Here is a 27,895-nt window from a genome sequence, read left to right on the forward strand (position 1 = left end):
GTTGTTGTTTTACTAACCATACTGAAATTGAGTCTGATTTTCTTTTTATGAGAAAAGTAATTAAAGCAGGCCTTGATATTATCCTGGAGAAAAGACAGAACATTTAAAGGACCTTTCTTTCAAGGATTATGTTGGTTAAATGTGCCTTATGGAATGCTTGCTGTTGTTGCAGAGTGAAAAACAGAGTATTCCAAGCCAAAGACATCAATAGTAAAGTGTAGTACAAACAGATAGAGAAGGAGGAGCTAATAAAGAGCAGGACGCTTGCTTGATTACAGCCTTGGGTCTCATTATATTACCTCACTTCTCGCTCCACACTCCTCTAAGCAGACAAACTCCCTGTCAAAAGGCTTGATAGCCATTTTAAAAATTCTTCAAGAAATGCTTTTGATACATAACTTTGTTCTTGATAAAAAGAAAGAAAACATCTGTGAAAATTTTATATTTTATCGATTATTAGTAGAGATTATTATAAAATGTGAAAAAATTTAATAGATATTGAAAAAATCACCCATAACCCTAATGATTAAAGAAAATATAATTATTTAGTTTGTACCTTAGCTTTCAGGCTCACAGAAATGCAGAGGTACTGGTTTTAGAAAAAAACATTTATCCATTCCATTTTTAAGCCAAATGCTAAAGTATGAAGTCTTTCCCATACAGAATATATATTGAATTTTCAATTACTTTCAATTTCCATAGGATGAAGAAATCATACTGCTTACTCCTTAGTCTGTCTTTGGAGACTTTGGCTGCTTTCAATTTTTGTAGTCTCAAAGTATTTTGTTATAAGCATCCAACCTGCAGATCTTTTACTGCACTTTAGATTTTGTTTTGGGTAAATTTCTAATGGAATTACTAGGACAGAGGTTATATACATTTTTAAGACTCTTTACAGAAGAGAACTTTAAAAATGAGACTCTACACTTTAATTTAACAGATAATCCCAGACTCAAAAATTTGCCTGCTCTTAAAATGTGGGACAATTATATTCAGCAGCTCTTCTGCAATTGGGATTTAGTGGGGTGGGCTGGTTTCGCTGTTCCTTCCAGTGTTTTTAAATCACACTCTCCAAAATTTCTTCTCCATTGGAACAAAACATTCTCAGAAGCACAAAGCTTGAGATTTAGAGTGTCAGCATATGAAATAATTTTTTTTCCTGAGAACAGCTCTATAAAATGATTTCACAGATTAAAGTTTATTCCTTCAGAATAAGTGATATCAGAAACCCTACACTTCAGATGTCATCCATTCTCTCAAAGTAATGTTTGAGAATGAAGTAGTGTATTTGAAAACTTGCAGTTTGGTAATCACATTAACTCTAAGACGAATACAGATTTTGTTACCTGCTTGCTGTGTTTCCTGAATTATCTTCTGGAAAGATTAATTTCTCATACAAATATCTTCTCTGTAAAATTGTAAGAGTATGAGTAAGCATTTTGCCAGTTTATATTTTAATTAAATTAGAAAATGTACAGAGGTAGCTCTCTCTTAGTTGATGGCCTTTAAAAACCTAAGGCACGAATATGTTTTATTCTGTAAGGGTTCACCAGGAGTGGTAATGGGGAAAATAGTGAAGAAAGGATACTATGAAGATTCTATCCAAATGGTGAGTGGTCAGAGCTAAGATGGTTGAATAGTGAGAGGACCAGAAGCACAGAAGGATGTGAGAGGAAGCAAAGTAAGGGCAACTTATACAATTTTTTTTATGGAAAGTGACGGAACAGTCTGGACCTGAGGAAGGCACCTCCATATCTGCTGGCACTTGGTGCTGGAAGCACTGGGCACAAACACCAGCAACATCACTGCATACCTCACGAGATATGAGGTCAGTTCACCCCCGCCTTGTGGAATACAGACCATAGATATTGGTGTTAGAATCTATACGTTATAATTACAACTTTCATTTTCAGTATCTGGAATGCTGTATCTGGGTTTCTCTGCTTCAGACAGCTGATTACCTCTGTCCTCACCATCTGGCTTACACACTGAGGTATCTTGAGGGTAAGAACCTGCAATATCAGGTTTACAGCAATTGATATCAAATTCCTTAAACACAATGGGACCTAGAGAAAAATCTGCCTGAAATACACATACCAATGCAAAATATTCTGTGTATCTTATAGTAATTTCTTTGCACTAAAGCAAAGCATTGTTTATGTTCACTAGTTTCTGGAACCAGTGATGTATGTGTTGCATGTCCCAAGCCTTAGTTGCACACTCACAGCAGTATCTGATGAAGGGCCTATGTCGCCGCCACTCTGGCCGTGGCGACACTAAAAATGCCAAGTCATGTTCTTGGAGGTCCGGGAAAAACTGGCAAAAGCGGCTGCGTTTTAAACCCTTTTCTCCGCTGCTCCTGTCCCCGTCTGTCTAAGCTTTCCTACCCGCTTCTTCACCACCCTTCCTCCCGTTTTCCACCACCCTTCTTCCCAATTCTTCCCGTTTCTGTATTCTCCCCATACAGGCCACCAGAATGTCATGAACCAAACAGGAGAGAGACAAAACCAAAAACAGAAGGCGAACCCAAAAAGGCAGATGAACCAAAAAAGGCTTTATTGCCAAAAGCGAGCTGCTTATATACAGTTCTTCCACCAATCACTTCTGCCCGTGGTCCACAGGGCACTATCTGATAGGCTGGCAATCGTAGCCAGGGAGAATTAGCCTATCCTTGTGACTTCCTGCCTGCCCACTGGCGGGACAAATCCCGCCTCCTGGCCCTCGGCCAGCCACCATTTTGAAGCCCCTCATCCATGTGGGGTCGGCCGCTCCCCACAGGCCTACATCTTACAGCCACATGTTTGAGTACTATAAGCCCCAGTAGCACAAAGACAGGTCTGTAAGGCAAGTGTACATCCATTTGTGTGTTTCTCTTCATCAAAAAAACAATTTTGCTATCCCAGTCTCTAGTTGTAACTGACACTAATCTTTCTAGAGATGGGAGATATACATTCCAAGAAGTCAATATTCACCTGAAACTCATATTTCTGTCCGTACTAACTTTAGCACATTAGACCATTTTATTACATATAAAAACAAACTGATTTCAGAAGAAATCACTCAAAGCTAGTATTTCTAGACTCACCCAAAACCAAAGCAAAGGCATCAAGCTAAGTGACATAAAGTATTCCATATAAAACATAAACTCTTTTTCAAAAAATTCTCACTCTGTAGAGAAAAAGGACTTATTTTATCAGAAGGTCAAACATCAATGTAGGGACACAGGAAACATGGAGAAGGTTTCCCAAAAAGAACACTGTATTTCTCCAGGATAACATTCTCACATACATAAATCTATGTAGTTCTAGAAATAAAATCAAAAACATGATTGTAAAAAAACTCAATACAATCAAGAGAATGTGGGTAGACAAATAAGTGAGGAAGTTAATCAGTGAAATGGATGAAAAATTTTCTAAGGAGATAAATATCATCAGGAAGGATCAAATAGAAATTTTTGACGATAAAAATGAAATTGTTGAAACAGAAAACATGATTGAGAATTTTAACAATAGAACACACATAGGAGAAGGAAGAATATCTGATTTGGAGGAGATTTTCAAAATAACAATATCATACAAGTCATGAAAAGGAAATAGCAGAGAATGTAGTCTGTACAAAATATTGGATACCATTAAACCACAAAACATGTATTTATAAACTTTGAAGGAGGGGAAAGCACATAGAAAATATGTTAAATGAAAGGATGATTGAACATTTGCTTATGAATTTTGAGATATAGCAGTCCAGATACAGGAAGCACAAAGGATCACAAGCAGACGCATGTAAATTGTAATATTATTTCAACCTCAAATAGCCTGTATCTCGTGCAAAAAGATATTGTGAAGTAACCAATGAACCAACAATCATTCTGCGTCAAATTCCTTATGACCTACATCAAAGAACTGTAAAACCTGATATACTTTAAATACTCTGTGTTATTCCATAATGGGTTTGGAGAGCAGAGAAATCTTCCTCCTTCTTAGAATGTGTGAGGAAGACGTTAAGTATAATCTACCAAGAATATAACAGGTAACTTATAAACAACAAACTCGAATCAGCATTAGATGTTAGCAAAACTATAAAGACATACAGGGGGAATCAAGAGCGATCCTGATGACCTCTTAGCAGGAGGTCATATGCAGAGAGCAGAGGGGAGCCTCAGAGTGGAGCAGGTGCACAAGAGGAGGCTTGTATCCCAACCCTGGAGACTCCAGGATCCTCACCTAAGATTATCAGTACAGTCATCAAGGGCTCTATCCCAACTGCCAAGGAGACCAGGGAGTGCCCTCATAGGCCAAGAACTCTGAGGCCATCCACTCCATTTGGGATCTCCCACATGGGATGGAAGAAGCCCAGATCCTTCTTCACAGGATCTGATGTCATCGGAACAATAGCCAGGAACCCTCAGTGGTGCTCAGAAACAGAACAGTAAGCTTCCTTCGGGATTCGGGAGGGGAACTTTCTCTGGTCCTTACTTAGTTCCAACTTTGGATCTCCACCCTCTCTTGCAATGACCATCAGGGTTACTCTGGTGCCCCCCACCAAACAAACAAACGAACAAAAAATTAAAATTAGACAGAGACCAATAAGGAAAGCTTAGAACCAGACAGGAAACAGCCAGCGTGGACTCATATATACCTTACTAGGTAGGACATAAAGAGTAGTTACTCCTCACTAAAGTATTGAAGATTTCTCTACACACCCCTCCTAAAACTGCTTTGCACCTCAATTGTTAGCATATACCTAGTTAGAGTTATAAGCCATTTGGGATTATCCTAAAATCCGCCAAGTTCAGTATAAGGTGCGTAGTAGCCAGTTGCGTATAAACTAAAATTGAAATGTCAATGAAGTAGTCACAGGATGTGGTTAAGAACTTGCATTTTCTAACATATTGGTCACTCAGTACCATTGTCAATTAACTCCATAATGTTGTAACTTTTTGTTGATGTTATGTTGTGGCTTTTCATTGGATGGGATGATATTCTGCCAGCTCTACTTTCAGACTGCAGATGGTCCCTCCAAGAAACTGTTGAACTTATTTGGGCAATAAGATGTTGGATTCCATGCATAGTACATGCTTGCTATGTAGGAACCATGACTGGATTTGAACTGTACTATTGCAACAATGTGGAGGAATCCATCATGGGGGGAGGGCTTGGGGAGGAGTTGGGAGAATCCTAGAGTCTATGAAAGGGTGTCACAAATCAAAATTAAATAAAAAAATTCGATATATATATATGTATATATATGTATATATATAAGATTTTCTGCAAGACATACTGTAGTCAATTTGTTGATAATTAAGGCTAAGGAGTGAATTCTATATATGGTAAAATATAAATATCAAAGTTAAATAAAAACAAAAAATCAATTAGACTAACAGGAGATTTCTCACAGAAACTGTACAAGCTAGAATTGTTAGATATATTCAAGGATTTAACAACAACAACAAAAAACCTCCAAAGAAAATATGGTGTATCCAATGAAGCTAAGCTTCAGAATTCATGATGTAATAAGACAGTTCTCAGATAAGCTAAAACAGAATTCACTGTGACCATAATGACCATGCCAGTCTTATAAGAAATTTGGGGGCCCAGTACAGTAGCCTAGTAGATTAAGTCCTCACCTTGCAAACACCATGATCCCATATGGCTATTGGTTCATATATGGAGCCAGGCATCCCATCCAGCTCCCTGCTTGTGGCTTGCAAAAGCAATCAAGGACAGCCCAAAGTCTTTGGACCCTGTACCCATGTGGGAGACCCTGAAGAAGCTTCAGACTCATGGCTTTGAATTGGCTCAACTCCAACTGTTGCAGCCACTTGGGGAGTGAATCAGCAGTTGGACAATCTTCCACTCTTTCTTTCCTCCTTCCTGTTATCTGGCTTTCCAATAAAAATAAACATATTTTTAAAAAGAAATTTGGAAGATAGTCCTACATTAACAGCAAACATTATGAAAACATAGGGTCCTATCAAATGAAATAATTAGCATTAAATTAACAAATGGCAGGTGCTAGTTCTTATTTAGAAGTACTAATCTTGAATGCAAATAGATTGAATTCCTCAGTGAGAATATTCAGGATGGCTGAGTAGATAAAACTTCACCTCTTTGCATTTTGCCTTTAAGAAACTCACTTCAAATAAAAAGATAAATCTAGACATAAATGAAAGGGTTGGGAAAAGATAAATAGCATGGTAATGGGGAAAAATAGCAAAATTATCTATAGTCATATCTGTAGAGCAGACTTTATTTCAAAATCTATGTAAAGAAACAAAGAACAACAATAGATATTGATACAAGGATCGATTCAGTATGAAGCTATAGCAGTCATAAGTATACAGGCAACTAACACAAGATCAGCCAGCTACGCACTGCAAATATGATTACATCTGCAAGGAAACTCCAACACAATAATAGTGGATGACTTCACCAACCAATTCTAATCTACAGTCAGACCATGCAGACAAAAGAAGCTCAGTAAAGATACTTGTGATTTGAACCAAGCTAGTGAGTAATTAAGCTGATAGACAAGTCGCCCAACAGCTACAGAATACACATACTTTCTAACAGCAGATGGTAAGCTTTCTGGGATAGATCATATATTAGACCATGAATCAAGTCTCAGTCAATTTAAAAACATCAAAACCATATCTAGAATCTTCTCAGATCATGCTGGACTATCTGACATTGTCTGTACCAGCAATGTTGGGGCACACTTAAATAACGAACTGATGAAATCATGACTCCTTATGAAGGACTATACTACTGTAGCAATGTGGGGCAAATCAGTTGGAGGGTGAGACTTCCAAAAGAAAAACTTTAAAGAAAAACTAAAGCGAAAAATAGAACATTCATAACTATGCTAAAATCCTCGCCTGGCAGGAACTGAGACCCCATATGGGCACAGGTTCTAATCCTGGCATCCTCACTTCTCATCCAGCTCCCTGCTTGTGACTTGGAAAAGCAGTCGAGGACGGCCCAAAGCCTTGGGATCCCACACCGGCATAGGAGACCTGGAGGAAGTTCTTGGCTCTTGGCTTTGGATCGGCTCAGCTCTGGCCTTTGCGGCCACTTAGGGAGTCTATCACTGGTCGGAAAATCTTCCTCTCTGTCTCTCCTCCTCTCTATATATCTGACTATGCAATATAACTAAATGAATCTTTAAAAATTAAAGATTATAAAATTGGAAAAATATGGTACCAGATGTAGATGTCTGCTGTGTAGCCTGCTTTCCATACAGTATTCTGAAACATTTCATACAATTCTTTGCCTAAGAAATAAAAATATACAAATATTTATCAGTAGACACAACATATTGTTTAAGGATAACACCAGGACACTGTGCATAGAGGCAAATGAGTAACAAGGTGTATCTGGTTGTATCTGCACCCAGCTACTCAGAAAAAGTCACCTTTGCAAAAATTGAAGCAAAAGTTGGAGCTAATGAAGATGTTCAGTGTCACACAAGAGATGATTCTATTTGTTTCCCGTAACTTTTATAATAAATTACCACTAACTTAAGGGGCTTAGAACAACAAAATTTATCAAATTACATTGCTTTGTTAAAAGCTAGAAGATCAAAAATGGATATTACTACATTCTTTCAGATGGCTCAGTGAGAAAATACTTTTCCTGCTTTGCCTGCTTGCAAAAGTTGTCCTCAGAACATGGTTCATGGCTCCCTTCCAGGAATGACATCACTCCGACCTTGTTTCTTCCATCACACCTGCTCCATACTCCTGTAAGGATTGTAGTGATTATGTAGAAATTGCCTGATAATCCGTTATACTCTTATTTTAAAAATTCTTATTGCATCCACAAAGTGCATTTTGACATGTAAAGGAACATATTCAAAGGTTTCATAGAGGAGAGTGAGAGTGTCCTTGTGGATCCATTATTCTGCCAAGCAATAGCTTGTTCAAGTTCCTTTCTCTAAAATTCGGTGTTTTTGCCCTCCTCCTGTATCACTTACATTAATTAGTTCTGTAGACACAAAAATCAGTAAGAAATATATTTAGATGCAACATATGTTATGTACATATATGCCTAATATTTGTGTGTGGTAAGATTTATTTTTCTTCTTCTTTTTAATTTTTTCATGATACAGTTTCATAGGCTCATGGATTTTCCCTTCCACCCTCCCCATTCTTTAAGTGTGTAAGTTGCCTCATACAACAGTGGAGATAGAGAAATCCTACGATCCAAGGAACTAGATGATGTTCACACTCATTGGGCATAGTAATCTTAATTATTTACTGGTTCCAACTAATCTCTTCTATAAACATTCTCTCAGTTACAATCAAACTAGTGTTTAGCTTGATGCCTGGACAACACATATCCAGTAAAACTGACATATGAGCAAGTCATTACTACATAACCTGACAGAAGTTTTGATCAGGGTACAAAACTAGTAAGTGGGTCAGCAAAAACAAAAAAATCTGTGTTACAGAGGTGATCTACTGATTGGAAGGCAATAAGAAACCCACTGGTATCACCTATATTCCAGTACAGCAAGCAAAACCACAACATGCAACACCAGCATTTCCCAACTTCTCTGTTTCCTCTATAGCTCCTGCTGAAAGACCTGGGAAAGCAGCAGAAAATGGGCCAAGAACAATTAGCAGCTCTGGGCTGCTGACTTTGGCCTGACTCAACTGTGGCTGTTGCAGACATCTAGGGAATGAGCCAGGGGATAGATTCTCCTCTCTCTCTCTCTCTCTCTCTCTCTCTCTCTCTCTCTCTCTCTCTCTCTCTCTGTTTCTCTCTTTCTCATACACATACGGTATATGTATATTTTCAGTTATTATTTATTTATTCCTCTCTGTCACTTTTCCTTCCAAATAAATGGATAATTTTACATTCAATATGAATAAAACAGCTGATCTGTGGGCAAACTGCATGGCCTATAGCCCTGCTGCCAGCACAAGGGCTGGTAGTATTCAATGGTGAGTGCGAATGAAATTTCACCACAGATACTGCACTGAAAGTCCCTAAAGCTACAGATTTCATTTCCAGCATTATTGTAATACATTGGTTTTAATTTTCAAGGAACAGAAATGGGCTGTTTTCAGGTTGTCAATGACAGATATATTTAGCTCAACGATAAAAAATTATTGAAATCTTAAATAAATCATTATTCATCAGAAATCTTGGATAGATATTAAATGAGAAATATTTTTGATGTGGTTTTTTCACAGAACGTGACTTTGTTCAGACTTTTGGTGATAATGGTCACAAATGTCATTATCTGAATATTGACAGGTTTAAAAGGAAAAAGAGTGGATGTGCATACAACCATAACACAATTAAAGGAAAAAAATACAGTATCAAGAATGTGAGAAATATTGTGTCTCTCTGTATTCCCTGCCGAATGTCCTAACAGAAATTTATTTTCTGAATTGTGTGTTTCTTAGTTCCATTCTTTCATTTTACATGTTATTGAAATTATATATAATCCTTGACTTATTATTCTGTACCCAAGCCTACTGTAACCTAAAAGTATCAAGTTCAAAAATGTATTTAAGCTGATCTATTACATATTATATCTTATCTGAGTTGTAACAGCTCTAGAATAATTGTCATTGGGCAAAATCATCCAACAGAAACACTTTTTAATATGTGATTTGTTGAATACTATTCAGAAAGTGGAAAATAAAAGTATTATAATGGCATGCTTCACATCATTCTGAATTTTGTAAAGAAATCATCCTGAGTTGAGGACTTTCTGTATTCACACAATCCTAAAAAAAACTACAGTTAGTATTACATATAAATGGAATGATACCCTGTGAATTCTTGTAAAACTCAATCATGCTAATGTATATAGTTTCACATTTTGCTTATTTTTTTACTGCTGTGTATTAATTAACTGCATTTGTAAATGAAATTTTATCTAGCCTCTTGCCAATGGACATTTTTCTTTGCAGTGATATTTCTTACCATGTCTTGATTTTGTTTCTCTTTTAACTTTCACAAATTATGAACACTTTAGTACACAACTGTTTATGCATACTTGCAAAAATTTCTGAAGTAGCAATCTAAGATGAATTGTTTAATTCTAAAATAAACACCTCTTAAAATGAACAATGAATTCTAAATTGTTCTCAAACTTGGCTTAAACTTTTAAAAAGTGAAAGGTCACCAGCAGTATGAGCTGATTAACCTTATGTGCTTCCCAATGCTAGATATCACAAAATTTTTAAATATTTCATTTTCATCAAGTGAAGTATTATATATATTTTATATATATATATATATATATATAGATATATATATACTTAAAATAGGTAAAAGTATGTAAATTTATTTGGTACTAATGACTTTTAAAATTTTATTTTTGTTTACTTATTTGAAAGACAAAGATACAAGTAAAGATCTCCCATGTGCTGGTTCACTCTCCATTTGCCTGCAGCAGAGAAACAATGGGCCAAGGAATCAGTCCAAATCTCCTACCCTGATGACATGAATTCAACTGCTTTGTACATTACCTACTGTCTCTCCAGTACACATTAGCAGGAAGCTTGAATCGTGAACAAAGCTGGAACTCAAACTTAGTCATCTGATGAAAGACGTAAGTATCTCTAAATTTCATTTTAACTATTGCACTGCATACTTTTTGTATGATTGCATCTTTTTTGTAATGTTCTTTCACACCCCAAGATCATACAAATATTCATCTATATTGTTTTTAAGACCTTGACTATTCGAGAGGGATTGGATTCATATAAGAAGGTAGGAAAGAAAGAAAGAAAGAAAGAGAGAGAGAGAGAGAGAGAGAGAGAGAGAGAGAGAGAGAGAGAAGAAAGAAAGAAAGAAAGAAAGAAAGAAAGAAAGAAAGAAAGAAAGAAAGAAAGAAAGAAAAGATGGGTTAGTCTACTATGCTCCAGTACCAGCCACTGATCAATTAGTTTTTTCATGCTCTTACAATTCTTCCGTTGGCCAGTTAATGCTGTTTGTTGCCCAATGGTGACTCACCCAATTCTAGCATCTCTTATTAACCCAAGAAAACATTTTTGTTTCTTCCTATTGTTGTTCACTTATCTATACCATTGTATATGGTTCTATGAAGTCCATGGTACAATGCTCTTCTTTTCCTTAAGCTTCATTTCTTTCTCTTTTTTTATTAATTGTTTTGCATTATGTGACAGTTTCATAGGCTCTGGAAATCCCCCCACCCCTCCCCACACCCTTCCCCCCTGGTGGATTCCTCCACCTTGATGCAGTATTACAGTTCAAATTCAATCAAGATTCTTTCCTTGCAAACATATACCAAGCATAGAGTCCAGCTACTTATTGTCCAGATGGGTTGAATAGTTTCTTGGGGAAACCATTTCTGGTCCGAAGTTAGAGCTGGTAGAATATTATCCCAGTCAATTAAGAGTCCCAATATAACATCAACAGCAATTTGCAACATTATGGAATTGACATGGTTTTGAGTAACCAGTATGTTAAAAAAAAAAAAAAAAGCAAGTCCTAACCACAACCTATGATGAGCTCATTGACATTTCAATTTTAGTTTATATACAGGACCGGCTGCTATATACCTTAAAATGGCTATAAGGTACCATTCAGCGGTCTCGTGTCTATTTCATTTTAGTATTTAGCCATTTGTTGTGTTGAAGTATAATTTTGCTGATCTTGGCAGATTTTAGGATAATCTAGACTGGCTTGTAACTCTAACAAGATATTTGTCGACATTTAAGCTGCAGAACATTTTTTGGGGGGGCGGTTGGTGTGCAGGAAAATCCTCAACACCATGGTGAGGAATAACTAATCTTTGTGTCCCACCCAGCGAGGCATGAGCCAATCCACACCAGCTCTTTGCTGTCAGATTTCAAGGCATCATTTCTTTCTATCTAAAATGACGCTGATATTGGTCATTTAGATCTGAAGTATAGAATAAGTAAGCTAATATATGTAAATTTCTTTAAATCATCAACATCAAATGAAATTGATAATATTTATATTAGCAGTAATAATAAGCATGGTATAAGTAATATCTGCCTAACTCTTGGCAGAGAGAAAAGAGTTAGGAACCATCATCTTTTAATAATTTATGATCTTAGGCAATCCATTTAACATATCTTTGTCTCATTTTTCTCACCTATAAAACAAAGGAATTGGGTCAAATAGCCTCTGAATTCAATTTTGCTTTTTATGTAAGAAACTAATATTCTGTACTCATAAAACATTTATTCATACATCCATTTTCTTCCAACAACCTGTCACATAGTCTGAATTATCTTTACAGCATGAATATCTTCCATAACTCTTGATGCTCCTCCAACGTATCAAAGAAAATATTTCATCTCTGAATAAATAGGGCGAATGTTTCATTTAATCATACTCACATTTTAGTAATATTAGTTGGTCACAGTTATTTTCCAAGTATGCTGCTAAGTTTTGACAAAATGTAAAATAGCTAAAGACAGATGGCTTGCAGCTCCAACTGTTGGGGTTTATTTTCCTCTGCCAACAGGGTTCATGATCCTTCAACTGACTGTGTCCTCATCCCACACGATGGCTGTGATTTACACAGTAGAGAAAGAAAAATTCAAACACTTTACATTTCTTTTCAAAACATGTGAGTCACATCACGAAGTGTGACCAACAGAGCTAGGAACTTTATTATAGCTATCCATGCACATGTTTTGCACATTATTGAAATAAACAGTATATTAATAGAAAGCTAATACATGGATTAGTCTTTGTACTAAGCCTTTCTGAAAGGAGAGAATGCCGGGGATAATAGAAAGTTCCCTAGAACTGAATTTTGAATAATTGAATTTAAATATTGGTTCTTACTAGTTATGAACTGAGTCAAATACAAATTTCATCTTATGTCACACTGGAATAGTATGACCCACCTCGTACAGATGTTGTAAGAACTAAGTGAATCTTACTAAAATCATCTGAAGTATGTCCTATAAATATGTGGGAGATTAGGCTAAATAAGTTCAGGATGGTCAGGACAGCATCTTTTTTTTTTCTCCTAAACTAAACTTGTAATCCATGGAAGCATTGTCTTCCAGTTTGAGCTTCTAGCTCTAGGCTGTGATCCTTTCATAACAGACCCAGTGCGAGCACAGCAGTTCGAAATAGTGTGTTATAATCACTCAAGAGCAATACAGTCATGAATTCTGGACTTCGATCGAGGACTACAAATGAGATGACTTATTAAAAGTCCAGACATTTTGCCCTTCAGAACTTGCCAAATGAATTTGATCTTTTAGAATCCCCGTTTTAAGAGAAATATAAACAATGGAGTTCGTAACCCTGAACCACCAAGCCACCAAGTGAGGACCACATAGGATGGATAATCAGGTATGAGGGGCACTCCTTTAATGCTGAATATTGATATTTAATACTTATCATGTTAAGGTATGGGATCTGGAGTTCGATTTACTGGATTCATATATGGATTGTGCCATTGCCAGCTATGTCATATCACCTAGTCACTCTGCAGCTTTTCATCTATTTATTCATTTATAGAATGAAGTTTGTTGTATGATTCAAGTGAAGATTATTTCTGTGAAGCATCTTGTACAAACACACGCATCCTATATTAGCACAACATGGTTTTGAGTTATGGCTTCAATCCCAATTCCATCATTCTTATTGCTGTGCTCTTTGATAGGTAGTAAACATGGTTCAAATAGTTGGGTCTCAGTTAGTCACAATGGAAACCTGGATTATTTTCAGGTCCTCTTGACTTTGCCATAGCCTTGATTATTGTGGACATTAAAGGACTAATTAGCTAGTGGAGACCAATGTCTGTCTCTTCACCTCTCAAAAATAAAAGATAAAAATAACTACAAACACTTTTTAAAATAGAAAAGCCATTGATATTAAAATATGGTTTACTTTGGTGAACAGTTTAAAATGTATTTATTCCAGGAGTCTTACGAAGTTCATGGAGAGTGTGAACAGATTTCAAACAATTTTTGCATCATAATGAATTTATTTTTGATTCCATTTCCATGAAGTTTTGAAGTACTCTCGTACATAATCTCTATTGTCCAATGAATTTTACATTTGATATTTTGGACCTTTCTAAACAATATGGAGCATGTTGTTCTTTTTAAATTTCCCAATACTGCATAGCCGAGTGCTTTGCATGCGTTTAGCCTAGCATTAAGATTTTAACATTAGTTCAGGGCAAGCACTTTGGTGCAGTTGGTTAAGCCATTACCTGCATCATGCCGTGTGAGCAAAGGGTGAACTCCAGATCACTCCATTCTGATTCTGCTCCTTTCAAATGTGGCTTGGAAAACAACAGCTTATCCATAGTGTAGTTCCTGATTCCTGGCTTCAGCCTAATCCAGCCCTGGCTGCTGTACTCATTTAGAGAATCTATCAGCAGATTGAGCATTCTCTGTCCCTCTTTTATTTTCTCTCTATAACTATGCCTTTCAGACAAATAAATAAATCATAAAAAAAGCTTTACTTCAACTAAATTTACTCTTCAAGTATTCCTTATTTTATATAAAGTCCAGGACATCTGGGACATAGTGTAGTTCTGCAGGGAGTCATCAGAAAAACAAAACCGAAAATAGCAGTGGCAAGAATGGGCAAGCCTGTCTGACTCCAGATTTAAGTGGCAATGCCTCCACTATTTATCTCCATTCAATATGATACTTTGAATGGATGCTGGCCTTGACTGTGTTGAGAAATGACCCTTCTATACTCAATTAAAGTTTTGGCATAAGAGAATATTGTATTTATCAAATACTTTCTCTGAGGCTATTGATATATTCCTGTATTTTTTATTCTTCAGTTTGCTAATGGGTATATCACATTTATTGATTTACAAATGATGAACTATCCCTGTGTTCTAGGACTAATTCCAACCTGATCCAGGTGAAGGAGCTGTCAGAGCTAATGCTGGATTTCATTTGATAGCATTTATTGAGGATTTTTGAGGCTATATTCATCAGGGCTATTGGTTTCATATGTATTTAAGTGAGTTGATACTGGCCTCATATAATGATCTTGGGAGGATTCCCTGCCTTAAGTCCTGAATTTGTTCTTCTAGATTTGATAACATTCAATAATGAAGTTACTGTGTCCTGAACTTTCTTTTGGGGGGGGGAGAGTCTTTATTATATAATTATGCTTAATAAATAGGCTAGTCCCAAAAAGATAAATTATATGTTTTCTCTGATATGTGACAACTAACATACAGGGTATGAAAGTGTAATCTTTATAAATACGACTAACATTCTGAGAGCTGATTACTGTTTGCAGCCTTTGTGTGTACTCAAGAGGAATAGTAGTGCTTTCATTTTCTTTTTTTCTATCTCTACCTGAAATGTTTTGATATCCTTATCTATTGGAATGTTAAGATTGTAATAATGGGGCCCAGAGCAGTAGCCTAGTGGCTAAGGTCCTCGCCTTAAATGCACCAGGATCCTATATGGGTGCTGGTTCTAATCCCAGCAGCCTCACTTCCCATCCAGCTCCCTGCTTGTGGCCTGGGAAAGCAGTCGAGGATGGCCCAAAGCCTTGGGACCAAGTGGGAGACCTGGAAGAGGCTCCTGATTCCTAGCTTTGGATTGGCTCAGCTCCAGCTATTGTGAGCACTTGGGAAGTGAATCATTGGACAAAAGATCTTCCTCTCTGTCTCTCCTCCTCTCTGTATATCTGACTTTCCAAGTAAAAAAATAAAACTTTTTAAAAAAGATTGTGATTGTGAAGCAAAATGAAAATGCACCATTGTAATAATTAGGAGAAAGGAGGTTGTAAAACAGAGAAGCAGAAGGGGGCATGGGATGGGAGGAGTCAGGATGCTTCAAATTTTGTATGTTAAAATATATTTCTTAATTTAAGTAAATGAAATATAAAAAGATATAACTTGCTGTATTTAGGAACTAAAAATGCAGCTGAATAGTAATTCTGAACCTCAGCAATGCTGATGTTGTAGAGTGGTTACTTTATGTTTGGAAAGCTTTCTTATGTATGGTGTAATATTTATTCGGATCACTGTATTATAATTACTGGATGCCAATAGCATCTCCACAGTCCCAAACTACCTGTGACAAAAATATCTCAAATATTGACAATTGTCCCCTAGAGTATGAATTATCTTTTGATTATAGATCGTTAATCTAGAATGTCATTAATGTAAAATATTTTTTAAAAAAATCTAAATTCAAATAAGTTAATGATCAGTTGGTGATTATCAATATTTGGCCTTTTCCTTCTTTGTTTATTGACTGATATTTTTTAAAAATCCCCATCTTTGCATCTGAGTGCAGAAACAGAGCTCCAAATGATCATTAGTTTTCCCCTGAAGCTGCTCTAAGTGGGAGGCTGCCCATATTTCCATAATTTTTTTTATTTTTATTGGAAAGTCAGATATACATAAAGGAGAAGAAGAGGAAGATCTTCCATCCACTGATTCACTCCTAGATGGCCATAATGATCAGAACTGTGCCAATCAGAAGCCAGGAGTCAGGAGCCTGCTCTGGGTCTCCCACGTGGGTGCAGTGTCCCAAGGCTTTCGGCCATGCTCCACTGCTGTCCCAGGCCACAGGAAGCAAGTTGGATGGGAAGTGTGGTTGCCTGGATTAGAACAGGTGTCCATATAGGATCCCAGTGTGTGCAAGGCATGGATTTTAACTACTAGGCTGCCATGCTGGGCACGCTACTTCATTTGCAAATGATGTTCTGATACATAGGTAGGAAGGATATAGTTTGTAAGCTATAAACACTGAAAATTTGAGCATTAATATTTCTTCTGATCTTATACAAAGATAATGCCTTTTTGGGAGATAATGGGTTGAGAAAATAATTTGAAAATGGGGCCACATATAATTTTCTGTGCATGTGGTGCAGATAATAGAAAGTCAAAATGAATCAAAAGTTCTGATAATACTAAATGTAATTGTGATTGAATGATGATGTTATACTGCATTATCACTGGAAGGGTATTTTTATTTTTTTTTAATTTTTTAATAGAAATACTTTAATGTTGATATTGAAACATGGAACATAGAAGGTTTTGATGTAAGAACGGTCTTAAAGTTGAGAAAGGGTAAGTGTACACATTACTTCTTCAAATAAGCTCTAAAGAAAAAAATATGTGTTAATATATTTGTATTCCTAAAAACATCAGTATATAGTAAAACTCTAAACAGATAACAGAAACAGTATGATGTAACCTTAAAATTAAGAATAATTTTAATTGGAATATAAGAGGAAATTCTTATAAAGTAAGTACACCCTGGCATTGTAAAGACACCAGCATCCTATACTAGAGTGCTGCTTTGAGTCCTGGCTACACAGCTTTTGATCTGCTTCCTGCTAAAATGCCTGGGATGGTAGAAGATGGACCAAGTATTTCCCTAATACCCATGTGGGAAACTTGCATGAAATTCAGGTTTAGCCTGGCCCAAGTGGGGCTGCCGGGATTTGAACTGGCTCCCATGTGGAAGGGTATTTTTTAATTGAGGTAACATATAAATAAATCAAAACGTTCACAATAGCAGCATTTGAAACTAATGTAATGAGAGGTTTGCGTTATAGTCAAAGAACTGTGCAACCATCACCATTATTTCAGAATAGATTCAATTATCTAAAAGTAAATCTCACCCTTATTCTTATACTTTCCAAATTTGACTTCTACAATCCTCTGGTAACCAACAAACTGTTTTGAATTGGCTTTTCCTGGAATTTTCATATAAATAAATCATAAAAACTGATTAATATAGCATGTTTCCCAAGACAATCGATCTGGTAATATGTGTCAGTACTCACTCATATTCATGACTGAATAGTACTCTATGAAATACTTGTAACATACATTGTTTAGATACCCATTAGTTCCCTGAATTATTGCAGTTTTCCAACTATTATAAATAATGCTGCTATGAATATTCCATCCATTGGTTCACTCTGCAGTGGCCCAGACCTTAGCTGTCCTTTCCTACAAAAAATGGTTGTATGAATTCAGACACAAAAATTCTCAAGTCATTTTTAAAGCATACACTTACATATGTTTAACTCCAAGTTATGAAGTACTGAGGTGTAAGAATTCAGCCCTTCAGGAGATTTCTATTATATTTGACACCATTTTATCTCCAATGAATGCTTGAAGCCAAGGAGAAGCAGACATTTGAAAATTACTATTGGAACTGCTATTCTATGTTAGATGCTGTGCAGGAAAAGAACCAAGGTAATAGAAATCTCTATTCTCAGGAAATTCTAAGTAACTGTTGTTATTTTGTTTTGCTTTAATTTGCTTTTTGTGTTTTTGTTTTGCTTTTGTTTTTGTTTTCAGTTTTTTTTTTTTTTTGAGGAAGTAATGAATGGTTCTGAAATTCCAAACCTGAATATCTAGAAATACAGCGATGTTATTCATTGAAAAGGAGAACCAAAGAAAATGAATCATATGGAAATTCAAGCACTGAATTGGCCTTGTACATTCTATGATTCAGGAAATATCAAGATATTCAGGTAGAGACATCCATTTCTTGAAAGTGAGTCAGGTTGGTGTCATGAGCAGGGTGTTCTGTGAAATGTTCATAAGGAAGAACTTGACCTCCTCTGGAATACTTGAAGCAATGCTCAAGTGAGGAAAGATAAGAAAATTCTTATTCTTATATGAACAACTAAAGGAGAAAAAGTTTAATAAATGCGTAAGAAATTTAAATGTCAGCTGGCATAAGTTTGTGGATAAACATGATCTGAATTTATAACATACTCTAAGATCTTCAACAAATATGAAATCTAACATAGTTTTTATATGCTGCAATGCAAAAGGACAATAATAATGCTACCTAAGTGTTTGTGTTGACAATATTTAGATAAATTATACAATAAAAGACTTACTATAAAATGTGGCAAAGCGTAAAGAGTGATTAAATCGTAACTGTGTCATTTTTACTATTAGAATTTGATTTTAATTAAATGACAATTTTTGTCACAAAGAACAGAAGTCCAAACACTCAAAATGCTCCCAAAGATCAATATTTTTCTGATCATTACATTTCATATTCAGAAAAAAGACAAACTATTAATATTTCATAAATTTAATATCCTGGTATCACTCTCTTGGCTGTTTTCATTTATGTGTATAAGAGGATTGTAATTTATTTCTGGATTGATGATCCTAAGGCTCTATGAGTTTCTCATTTATTAAAAGAAATCAGTTGAACTAAATGCAAGTGCGTCATGCATTCATCCATTCATTTATTCTCTCAGTCTATATGTCTGGCAATTTGATGTGAACTGAGGAAATCACAAAGGAAAAATGCCTCTCCAACAGAGCTTATAGAGAAATAAGGATGTAACTGAAATCATTCTGTTAAAGTATAATCACAATCCTCAATGAAATCATCAATCCAGGAACATGGTCACTTTAAGAGTTCAAGTACTTCCTGATGGATCAGTCCCTTCACCAATATATAATGTCCTTCCCTGTCCTTTTTGATGTGTGTCAGATTGAAGTCCACATCATCTGAAATTAAGACAGCTACCCCAGCCTTTTTTTCTCATCCATTGGCATGAAATATCTGTTTCCAACCTTTCACTTTCAGCTTCTTCGAATCTCTTCTGGTTAGATGTGTCTCTTGTAGGCAACAGATAGTTGGGTGCTGTTTGATAATCCATTCTGTTAATCTATGCCTTTTGATTGGTGAGTTCAGGCCTTTTGTGTTAAGAGTTAAAATTGAGAGGTTGTGATTTTGCCCTGCCATACTTGTTTTTGTGGGTGTTGATATCTGTGTAATTGCCCTTCCTTGTGTGGACTTTAGTGGGGAGATCTTCCTGTTTGCCATCTTTGCTTATGATTCACCTCCTTTTTTTCTGGATTTAGTGCATTTCTAAGGAGATCTTGTAGAGCTGGTTTTGTGCTGGCATATTCTAATTTCTCTTTGCTGTGAAAGTATTTGATTTCGTTCTCAAATATGAATGAGATCTTTGCTGGGTACAATATTCTTGGTTGACAGTTGTTCTGATTCAGGATTTGGAAGATCTTTGTCCATTCTCTTCTTGCTTGTAAAGTCTCTTCAGAGAAGTCAGCAGTGATCCTGATTGGTTTTCCCCGGTATGTGATCTTTTCTCTGCTTCATACTTGTCTTGAGCACCATATGTCTGGGTGAAGATCACTTTGGGTCATATCTGCTGGGAGTCCTCTGACCGTCCTGGATTTGGGCTGGGTTCATGTTCCAAGTGTTTTGGAAGTTTTCCTGTATAATTTCGTCGAGCACCATTTGCATTCCTGACTCTTTTTCCACTCCTTCAGGAAGGCCAATAATCCTAATGTTCGATTTTCTGAGGTTGTCTTTCATTTCTTGTATGGTCTTATTGGCTTTGTTCAGACTTGTCTCCAGCTGTTTAATGAACTGGGTATGTTCGTTTTGTGTGTCTTCCGTTTCGGAGATCCTCTCTTCTGCTGTATTTGTTCTGTTGGTTAGGCTCTCAATTTTGTGCTCTAAGTCAAGGATTTTACTTTTCATTTGTTGTATTTCTGAGGCTATGTGGTTCTTGAATTCCTTGAAGTCCTCCCAATTCTTCTCATTGTCTCTGACATATTTTAACATTATTTTTTTGAATTCCTTGTCTGGTAGATCTTCTATGTCTTCATCTCGCATCTCCGAAATAGACATTGGCTTTTGATCCTTTATTGGTAGGGTGTTGGCACTCTCATCTGGATCATTACCTTTTCTGGTATTTCTTCCCATTGGGTTAGTGTTTCTTTTTTGAGAGACCTAGGCACCAGTGTGCTGAGGGGTCTCCAAGCACTAATCTGTAGAGATCGGAGTCTGCAGGCGTGGAGTAGCAGGATGTGGGAGTAATTACCATTGTGAACATATATGCACCAAATTCAAACGCACCTAGCTACGTGAAGCAATTACTCACGGACTTAAGGGGAGACATAGATATGCACACAATAATAGTGGGTGATCTTAACACCCCACTAACAACAATAGACAGATCAACAAAACAAAAACTCAACAAAGAAACAACAGAGCTCATACAAACAATAGAACAACTGGACTTGGTTGACATTTATAGAATTTTTTACCCTAAGGCCACAGATTATACATTTTTTTCAGCAGTGCATGGCACCTTCTCCAGGATCGACTACATGATAGGACACAAAGCAAACCTAAATAACTTCAAAAAGATAGGAATCATGCCATGTACCCTCTCAGACCACCATGGAATGAAGCTGGAAATCAGCAATTCAAAATGCCCCAGGAAATACAGAAACTCTTGGAGGCTGAACAATATGCTATTAAACGAACAATGGATCAGAGAAGAAATTAAAGATGAGATCAAAAAATTTATGGAAACCAATGAAAACTCTGACACAACATTCCAAAATTTGTGGGACACTGCCAAAGCAGTGCTACGGGGTAAACTCATAGCAATTGGAGCTCATGTCAAGGCCCAAGAGAGGCGCCAAATACAGGAACTAAACACACACCTCCAGGAATTGGAAAAACAACAGCAGAAGAGCCCCACACACAATAGGAAACAAGAAATCATCAAAACAAGGGAGGAAATCAACCAGATAGAAATAAAAAAAACCATACACAAAATCAATGAATCAAAAACTGGTTTTTTGAGAAGATAAACAAGATAGACACCCCACTGGCCCGACTGACAAAGAAAAAACAAGAGAAGGCAAGAATTAACAGCATCAAAGATGAAAAAGGCAACATAACAACAGACACTGCATCCATTAAGGCCATAATTAGAAATTACTACAAAGCACTGTACTCCAACGAATCAGAAGATCACCAAGAAATGGAAAAGTTCTTAGACTTCTACCACCTGCCAAAACTTAGCCCAGAGGCAACAAACGACCTGAACAAACCCATAACTGAAGTAGAGATTGAATCAGTGATTAAAGACCTCCCAACAAAGAAAAGCCCAGGCCCAGACGGCTTCACTACAGAATTCTACAAAACATTCTGAACAGAACTGACCCCAATCCTCTACAAACTCTTCAAAACAATAGAAAAAGAGGCAACCCTTCCAAACTCATTCTATGAAGCCAACATTACCTTAATCCCAAAACCAGACAGAGAACTAACAGAGAAGGAAAACTACAGACCTATCTCTTTGATGAACATTGATGCTAAGATTCTCAACAAAATCCTAGCCAACAGAATTCAAAAACACATCAGACAGATCGTTCATCCAGATCAAGTAGGATTCATCCCTGGAATGCAGGGATGGTTCAACATTCGAAAATCTATAAATGTGATACACCACATCCAAAAACTGAAAAACAAGAATCACATGATAGTATCAATAGATGCAGAAAAAGCTTTCAACAAAATCCAACACCACTTCCTACTAAAAACCCTAACCAAAGTAGGCATAGATGGAAAAATCCACAACATAATTAAAGCCATATATGAAAAACCCAACGCCAGCATCATACTGAATGGAGAAAAGCTGGAACCCTTCCCACTGAGATCTGGAACAAGACAGGGATGTCCACTTTCTCCACTACTATTCAACATAGTCCTAGAGGTACTCGCTGAGGCCATAAGACAAGAAAAAGAAATCAGAGGAATCCAAATGGGAAATGAAGAAGTCAAACTCTCACTATATGCAGATGACATGATTCTTTATATAGAAGAATCAAGAGACTCAATACAGAGACTGCTAGAACTTGTACGAGAGTTTGGTAGAGTGGCAGGGTACAAAATTAATGAACAAAAATCAACAGCCATAGTGTATGCGAACAGCCCCAAGATGGAAAAAGACTTAACCAGCAAGATACCATTCAAAATAACAGAGAAAAGTATGAAATATTTGGGAATAAATCTAACCAAAAATGTAGGAGACTTATTTGAAGAAAACTACAAACTACTTAAAAAAGAAATTGAACAAGACCTCAAAAGATGGAGTAACATCCCATGCTCCTGGATAGGTAAAATCAATATCATTAAAATGTCTATACTGCCAAAAGCAATATATACTTTCAACGCAATCCCAATCAAATTGCCCAAAACATTCTTCATGGAACTGGAAACAATGATCCAAGGTTCATCTGGAAGCAGAAAAAACCACGGATAGCTAGAACTATCCTGAAGAACAGGAAGTTAGCAGGGGGAATCACAGTTCCGGACCTCTGGACATACTATAGGGCGGTCGTTATCAAAACAGCGTGGTACTGGCACAAAGATAGAGAGGAAGATCAATGGAGCAGAATAGAAACACCAGAAGGAAACCCACACAGATACAGCCAAATAATCTTTGACAAAAAGACAAACGACAATCCAGGCAAATGGGAAGGTCTGTTCAATAAATGCTGTTGGGACAACTGGTTAATAGCCTGCAGAAACAAAAAAATAGATCCACATCTCTCACCATACACTAAGATCAGATCTAAATGGATAACAGATCTAAACCTACATCCAGAAACCTTCAAACTTTTGGAAGAAAATGTTGGAAACACACTGCAACACTTAGGGGTAGGCCCTCACTTCCTAAAAAAGACTCCAAATGCAGCAGGAATCAAGACCAAAATAAACAATTGGGACCTCATCAAACTAAGAAGCTTCTGTACAGCTAGAGAAACAATCAACAAAGTAAAAAGGCAACCCACAGAATGGGAGAAGATCTTCGCACATGACAAAGATGATAGAGGGCTAATCTCCAGAATATACAAAGAGCTACAAAACAACCAAAATGTCAAAACAAACAAGCCGCTCAAGAAATGGGCACGGGAAATGGGCAAACACTTCACAAAGGAACAATCCCAAATGGCAAATAAACATATGAAAAAATGCTCAAGTTCCCTGGCAATAAGGGAAATCCAAATTAAAACATCAATGAGGTACCACCTAACGCCAGTAAGACTGGCCCACATGAATAAAAGCACCAACAACACTTGTTGGCGAGGTTGCGGGGAAAAGGGAACCCTACTCCACTGCTGGTGGGGCTGCAGGCTGGTACAGCCTCTATGGAAATCAGTATGGAGAATATTCAAACAACTCAAATTCAACATACCGTATGATCCAGCAATAGCACTCCTAGGAATATATCCAGAACACTTGTTTTATGAGAAACCAACATGCACTCCTATGCTCATAGCAGCACAATCAGTAATTGCAAAAACATGGAAGCAACCAAAATGCCCATCAGAGGATTGGATAAGAAAGCTATGGTTCATCTACTCCATGGAATACTACTCAGCTATTAAAAAAAAAACAAAATGCAGTTCTTTGTGGCCAGATGGGCCAAACTGGAAACCATAATGCTAAGGGAAATGAGCCAATCACAAAAGGTTAAATACCACATGTTTGCCTTAATTTAAGATGATATGATGTTATGTATAACATGTTATGTTTTGAATATTATATGTTGTGTATAAACTAAATTGAAGTATAGGTGAGGTGGTCACAGAAGGTGGCTGGGAACTCGCATTTACTTTTAACATATTGGTTACTCATTACTATGTCAATTAATTCCATAATGATGTAAATTTTTGCTGATGGTATGTTGGAGCTTTCAATTGACTGGGATGATACTCTGCTGGCTCTGTCTTCAGACCAGAGAGGGTATACCTAAGAAGCCGTTGAACTTGACGGGACAATAAGATGCTGGACTCTATGTTTGGTATACGCTTGCAATGGGGGAATCTCAACTGAACTTGAGCTGTGGTTATGCAACAAGGTGGAGGAATCCACCATGGTGGGAGGGTTTGGGGAGGGGTGGGGAGAACCCAAGTATCTATGTAACTGTGTCACATAATACAATGTAATTAATGAAGTTAAATAATAAATAATTTAAAAAAAAAAGAGTTCAAGTAAAGCTTTCCTGGAAAAGTGATATCTGTGTTACAATCTGAGGAAAGTTGAAAAAGAGATTTCTAGGCAGATGGGGCCTCAGGAAGAACATGTATTAGGATACCGCTGAGGGAGACCACAGATTAAATCAAAAGGGAAAAAGTGAAGATTTGGCTCTACTACCTAGTACATGTGATAACAATAGGGATACGCAACCAAGCTTTCCATTCAAAATTTTCTGCATGCAGACATTGGGCACAGAAATTAGGATGCTACGTGGGTTGTCTACATCCACTTTCAGAGCCTGGCTACAAATCCAGACTTTACTAATAATTTTAGCTTCCTGCTAACATGGGCCCCGAGAGGCCAAAGATGAAGATGGCTCAGGTACTTAAGTCACTTTCACCCTTGTGGGAAATCCAGAGTTAATTTTTGATTTATCTCTTTGACCTGAATCAACATTGTCTTTCACAGGCTTGAGGAGTAAATCTGCAGATGGAAGTTCTCTTTCTCTGTCTCCTCCCTTTCTCTGAAATTCAAATAAAAATAAGTAAAATTTTCTCTGAAAAGCAGAGTTGGTTAGCAGTCTCAAACCAATACATTTTGGATTCAGTGAAGTTTCTAGTAAGGCTCATCTTTTTTCAAACTCTCCTGGTCAATGTCATATACACTTGATATGAGGCACCCCACTACCAGATCAACTGTGTTAGGATTTCCTAAAACTTTTCTTGGAGTTACACTGCATTGTGAAGCTCTACTCATTTAATGTCATCCTTTGTCTTTCTCTTCGATAGCCTTCAGAATCTCTATAATGATCATTCCACCTAGTGCTGCTCTCTTTCCCTTTCTAATGTATCCACACTGAATACATTTTGAATTTACAATCTTCATTTCATAGTAAACCACTTCTTTCCAGACAAGACTTTAAAAATCAGTTCCTCTGACATAATCTAACTCACAAAGGGAAGTTTCAGATATATTATTCTGTTGACTTATGGCTGTGTTATGTTTCTACAAGGACCAATTAACACTTAAGGATCCATTTCTAAGAAATTCCTTTTTAAGTATATAGTTACAGTGGGCACAAATTAGGGCCAATTCTGGCTTTTCAAGTAAAACGCCCACCTGTGTCAACAGAATCCTGTATTGGCACCACTTCAACTCACGCTGCTCCAGTTCCAATCTAGCTATCTACTAATATGCCCGGGAAGGCACCAGGGGATGGCCGAAGTGTTTGGGCTCCTGTACCCACATGGAAGAACTCCTGGCTTTAAGACAGTTCAGTTGCAACCATCACAGCCATTTGAGAGTGAACCAGTGATTGGAAGATCGGTTTTCCTCTCTTACTCCACTTTCAAGTAAATAAATACATCTTTTTAAAAAGACATGAGTTGTCAAGGAGGGCCTTGAAAAGGACATAAGTTGTCAAGTAGTGTAGTGTAGTATAGTGGAGCATAGCATAGTGGTGTCTCCTCTAAAATGCAGAGATCACAAACGACAGTAATCTTAGATCTTGATTTCTTAAAACTAGTCATGCTTAGGATGCCTCTCCTATTATTTCAGGTAACTATAATTCAGCACTAGACACAAGAACCACCGTGGCTTGGACATTCCTTTTGACTGCTATTTTCTTAGGTACACAGTGTTAAAAAGTAAGTGATAATGATGTCATACACTCTCCATTGCAGATGGAGACAATACCACGATCCATCCACTCATGGCGACAGTCCACATTACCAGACAATTACTAATTGAGCCGGTCTTCAAACTTTGGTTGTCTCTTGCCACTATTATTAGCATTTGTTTTCCAGTTTAGGAATTAGATGCACAAGTTTATTTGGGGATTCATAGTGCACAATAGCCAAATTTAGGGGTAGACATGAAAAACGCAACGAATGGAATGATTTCACCTTGAACCCCTAGTGAACCTATACATGTACAATATGTTGAAAGAAAGGTGACCTGGAGTGAGACTCTATAAATCTTTCTGAGCAAGAGTTATTAATCAACTGGCCAGATTTCAAGAACTTAAACAAAAAAAATGTAGAATATTAGAGACAGAGAGAAGTCTGGTACAGTTTATGTGTTTGGATGCACAGACATTGAGAACATGAAAGAAAAAATGTACAAAGTTTTGTGTCAGATATTAATGCATACATTTTTTTCTACTTGCCATTTATTGAGTTATTTACCTAATGGAGTGTTAAGCCTGTGATTGTGAGGTGAACAGAATGTATTCCATTATAAATTTTTCTTAATTAATAAAATAGAAAGAAAGAGGGAGGAGAGTGGGAAATGTGGATAGAAAGAGAGTATGGTGTGAAGTGCCATTGTGATCCCAAGGTGTTATTGTGAACTACATGAAAATGGTTCACCTTATATAAATAAAATAATTTAATATATTAAAAGTAATAAACAGAAAGTAAAAACATAGCAAAGACAAATTTCTCACTCACATTATATGCCCATCATGGGTCAATGCTACCTCTACTTCACTTTATCTTCATTCTAGAACCCAGGCTTATGACCAACCCCCTCCTGAAATATAAATGTTTCTGACCAGAAAGTAAGTGAAGCTCAAATACAAAGCATTTAACACCCTGGGAAAATGAATAAAAACCAGAAACCTTCTATGTGGCCCCAACAAGCCTGATATGTGCTAAATAACAAACAAGAAGATACCACTGAGAAAGGCATGAAAGGCATAAAAAAAAGAATCTGTTCACCATGACATATGAAAGAGCTAAAGCTGCAAAATGATAATGAAGAATATACTTCAGGGTCAACACTGTAGCCCTGCAGCCTCGACTGTAAACACAAGTCCCTTTATAGGGAAGTCTGTGGTACCTTTAAGGTAGTCATAAACAACAAAACCTAAACCCCATTCAACTTTTAACTAGACTTCTCAAACCTCATTCTGATTAGCCTGAAGACTAAAATGTTTACTTATTTTTATTAGTTATAGTAAATTTGTGGTAAAAGACATTTTACTACAAATTTTATTTGCTACAATCTTATTTGTAGTAAATATCATTCAGACAAATTCCTGTACATCTGACTAAGATGTCTGTTATTAAATAAAACATTTCACATAGGTACAGAGAGGTGAAAATAGTGCATTGTGAAGAGAAAAAATAT

Source organism: Ochotona princeps, chromosome 2, assembly GCF_030435755.1.
Source record: "Ochotona princeps isolate mOchPri1 chromosome 2, mOchPri1.hap1, whole genome shotgun sequence".
In the NCBI taxonomy this organism is placed as follows: Eukaryota; Metazoa; Chordata; class Mammalia; order Lagomorpha; family Ochotonidae; genus Ochotona; species Ochotona princeps.